Here is a 4,904-nt window from a genome sequence, read left to right on the forward strand (position 1 = left end):
TGCCTTTGGCTATGGTCAACACCTTTGGCTATGCTCTGAACTCTCATTTGAGTAGACATAAAAACTATGCCACCTTACCTCCCTTCCAATGTGTCACAGAGATCTTTAGAGAAACTACTGTTTTTCCTGCATGCATTTTGTTTTTACTTTCAGCATCCCTCAAACTTTGTTTAGACACAAATCCAGGGAAGTTAGGTTAAATCTAGATGGCAGGCAATAAGCTGTATTCAGATTTGCCCCAACCCTCTAACAACTAAGGCTCTGTTATTAGACCTGGCATGTATACATGGCACTTTTTCTCAGGAGCCTCCTTGGTAGCCCATGGGAGAGTGAGTGGAGAGCCTCTTCACAGCCTGCTCAAAGATATCTGAATCCTAGTGGAGAACCTAGCTTAGATTTTCACTAGGCTCTCTCCTACAAGACATTTTATTCTCAGGTCATCAATCTTGCAAACCAATCCAAAAGATCATAGGAAGATGCATTGAACTAGGCATTCAAATTTCAGTTCTATCATTTATCATCCATGTGAGCCCCATTTAACTTCAATCTACTGGAATAATAACCTCCCTGACTACCCCCAGGTTTGTTCATTTAAGAAGTATATATTGAGTTTCTTTCTAAAACATAGAAGACACAATGTCAGCCTTGTTAGAGATACAAAGAAAAATCATAGATTTCGCTAGCTAACAGGAACAAACATAATATTTTGGAGAAAATATTAATTGAGTTATTTTTTGTACAACTCAGTAAGTTTTTTTTCTATTATAGTCAGTATGCAAAATATTAGTTTCGGTTGTACAGCATAGTGATTAAAGATCTATATAATTCACAAAGTGATCACCCCACTAAATCTAGCACTCCTCCTCCCCCTTACATATTTTTACAACATTGTTAACTATTTTCCTTATGCTATACTTTATATCTCCATGACTATTTTGTATCCATCCATTTGTACTTCTTAATCTCTTTATCTTTTTCACAGTCTGCCCAACACCCACTCCCATCTAGTAGCCCTCAAAATATTCTCTATATCTATGAGTTTAATTCCATTTTTGTTGCTCTTTTGTTTATTTTGTTCTTTAGATTCCACATGTACATGAAATCATGTGGTATTTGTCTTTCTTTATCTGACTTACTTCATTCAGTGCAATACCCTCTAAGTCCATCAAAGCAATATCTTTTTCCATCCCCTTCCTTTTAGTCTGTATGTGTCTGTTAATCTGAAGTAAGTCTCTTGTAGGCAGCATATGTAAAGGTCTGGTTTTCTTATCCATTCAGCCACCCTATCTCTGGTTGGAGCACTTAATTCGTTTCTATTTGAGGTACTTGCTGATAGGAATGTAGTTATTATCATTCTTTATTCTTGTTTTTAATACATGTTTTTTTCTTCTTAAAGAAGTCTCTCCAATATTTCCTGTAATACTGGCTTGGCATTCATAAATAAGCTTATTTTTGGCTGGAAAGCTCTTTATCTTTCAAATCTAAATAATAGCTTTGCTGGATAAAGTATTCTTGGTTGTAGATCCTGGGCTTTCATTACTTCAAATATGTTTTGCCAAGTCTTTCTGTCCTGCAAAGTTTCTTTTGAGAAATCAGCTGCTAATCCTATGAGTGCTCCCTTGTAGGTAACTAATTGCTTTTCTCTTGCTGCTTTTAAGATTCTCTCTTTGTATTTAACCTTTGGTATTTTAATGATGATGTGTCTTGGTGTGAGCCTCATGGGTTCATCTTTTTTAGGACTCTCTGAGCTTCCAGGGGTTGTATGTCTATTTCTTTCACCAGTTTAGGAAAGTTTTCCATCATTATTTCTTCAAATAGGTTTTTGACTTCTTGTTCTCCTTCTTCAAGTACCCCTATGACAGATGTTGTTACCCTTAATTTTGTCCCGTAGGCTTCTTAAATTATTATTATTATATTCTTGACTACTTTTTCTTGCTGTTCTGATTGGGTGTCCTTGGCTTCCCCATTCTTTATCTCAGTGGTTCGATTCTCTTCTTCATTCACTCTGTTGATTCCCTCTAATATACTCTTTATCTCAGATGATGTATTCTTCATCTCTGACTAGTTCTCTTTTATTAATTTCTATTTCCATTTTTATGTTTTTATCTCTTTGTTAACATTCTCACTGAGTTAATCTACACTTCCCCTAAGTTCATTGATCGTCCTTATAACCAGCGTTTTGAACTCTGCATCTGTGAGATTGTTTGACTCCATTTTTCTTGGATCTCTGTGCTGTTCTTTCATATGGGTTCTGCTTCTTTGTCCTCCCATTTTGGCTGTTTTGCTGTGTCTGTTTCAGTGTACTAAACAAAGCTCCTAAGTCTCCGGTCTTATTAGTGTGCTTTGTGTAGTAGGTGTTCAGTGGCACAGACCTGAGAGGGGTTCAGCTGCAGGCCAAGTTTAGCCCCCGCCTGTGCCTCTCTGGGCAACCTGTTAAGATTCAGCAAGCAATCCACAGGTGCTGTGCTTATAGTTGCCTTAAGAGGCCATGCCAGAAACTGAGTCCTGCAGCTACCAGTGTGGGTCTTAGAGTTGCTCAGCAAAGGGCACAGGACTCACTGAGGACCCAAGTGAATGTGACTTGGGTAGAGTCTCAAGTTGGAGAAGGTGGAATTTCAGGAAATCTTCTAGGCCGAGCAACCTCTGTTATCCAGTTTGATGATGTCTCAGCTATAGAAGCTCTTCGTTCGTACACTGGGAGTGGGGAGGGCTTAACAGAGGAACAATGGATAGTGCCAGCTCTTCTGCCCAAGAGAAAACCTTATCTCTGGCCCTCACTCTGACAACTCAGTGTCCCCCTGTAAGTCCCTGGTGCCCCCAGAGCAGCTGACCTGGTCCTGGTGCTCAGAGCAAGCGAGTCCATCACCATGAAAGTCCAGTCACTGGCACAGCCCCTTTAAGAGGAACATCCGCAGCTGCCACAGCCTCTGTCCCACTCAGTTGTTTGGGACCAAGCAGCCTCTAAACTTCACCCCCTCCTACCTACAATTGTTGCAGGGTAATTTCTTACTTCTCTCCCTAGTGGTAGGGCTTCAGTTCATCTAGACCCCAGGTGACTCTGCTTGCTGTTTGCCCATTTTTTCCATCTCAACTTTGATGTGGCCGCAAGAGGGTATGAACGAAGCTTCTATCATCTACGCCATTTTGCCCGATCTCTACTAGTTGAGTTCTTATTAATTGTCCTGCACTTTACATGTTATCTCATTCCTTACAATAACCCTATAAGATGAGCATAAGTAAGCCCATGAGGGAAATGAGGAAAAGTTCAGTAAGGATCGTAGACTTATTCCTATCACACATCCGGTAAGCGGTGGGTTTGGGATTCAAATCCAGGTTTGTCTGATGCCAGAATCTGTGATTTTTCCACCAGACCATATAGCTTTATGTATATAGCTATAAAACAAGGTAGAAAGTCATTCATCTCATAAGGCATAAATGAAGCACCATGGAAACAAATGAGATGCATATGAAAGTATTTTATAAACTGTCAAGCTGACACAATTGTGAGGTGTTTCTGTTATTATTATTAGGGTAAGATCTCTATAAAATGTGCTAGCTGTAAAATCCACCTGTAAATAAGAGCTAACCAAGCCCTATAAAGGTATCAAAGAAAGGAGTGTTTAATTTCAGCTACAACGGATCATTGGAAGGTAACTGGCGCCTCAAATTCAATCACTATTCTAAATAGCCCAGGATTTGTATATGGGCATTGGTAACCTATGTGAACAGATTAAGAGCCCCCAGAGCTCAATGGTAGCACTCAAGCAGAATGAAAATGAGCTTAGTACATCACAACGTGCTGGATGGGCTTCCTTAGAGAACAGATCTAGATGGGTTATTAAGGTCACTTGGTAAAGTGAAAACTTGTTCAGGATATGTAGACCACTGTGACCAAGACTGTGTATCCCAGCAAGGTGTGAGAAGTTGTTTTCTAAATGCAGACAAACACAGATGTTCTCTGTTGAGTTTAAGTTCTGATAATCATAGCTTACATATATTCAGCACCTACTATGTGCCAAGCACTGAGCTAAGCACAGTTGGAGTATATCTTAAGTCATCCCCTTGAGATGAAGTATATTATATTTATCTGATTAAGAGTATAAGTTTTGAAATAATACAGGCAATTTGTATCTACAATACAAATACAAATTTGGGTGGTTTATTTCGTAAATTAAATTTTATTTTGTAAATTAAATCCTCCTTTAAGAAAAATAAAATAAAATAATGCATTTCCAGAAAAATATGAAAATACTTAAGACAAGAGGAGATGGAAGGCCAGATGTGGTAGTCACAGATGGACTGCCCAGATCATGCTTCAAAGAAGGACTTATTGCTCAGCTCCCAGCCTTGAGGTCAAGAAACCTGCTGGCAGCTCTTTTGGGATTGGCCTCAGCTGCAGAGCCTTACCTGAGATCATGTTCTTCCAGGGAGTACCTGCATCCAATGACTGAGCAAGGCAAAGGTATAAAAAGCCAAGTCATTGCAGCCCTACACAGGACAGCTATGCTGAATAGTCCTTGCTCCAGAACTTCCCCACCAGGTTGGCCAATGCTTTGACTGGCCTACTTCACAGTTCAACTTCATCTGCTCAATCCTGCTTTCTCTCCTTTCACTTCACGGGTATTAAATCCATAATAAATAGTACTTCAAACTCTATTTCAGTATCTGCTTCCAGAGAATCTACCCTTTGACACTAGATTAGTCCAGTTCAGTGACAAAGCCAATTGTACTTGTAGTAGAAAAAGGCAAGTGACTTCTGGAGCCCTTGGTCAAGGATGCCACTGCCTTGGTGGTCTCCAAGAGGTAGAAGTTTGATTTTCTCTGGTTTTAAGTCTCTAGTACTAAGAACTACTTAGATTTGTTCATGTCTCTGTTATTGAGGGTAAATCTAAAGACAGACAGAT

This window comes from Pteropus vampyrus, unplaced genomic scaffold (assembly GCF_000151845.1).
Source record: "Pteropus vampyrus isolate Shadow unplaced genomic scaffold, Pvam_2.0 Scaffold335, whole genome shotgun sequence".
Taxonomy (NCBI): Eukaryota; Metazoa; Chordata; class Mammalia; order Chiroptera; family Pteropodidae; genus Pteropus; species Pteropus vampyrus.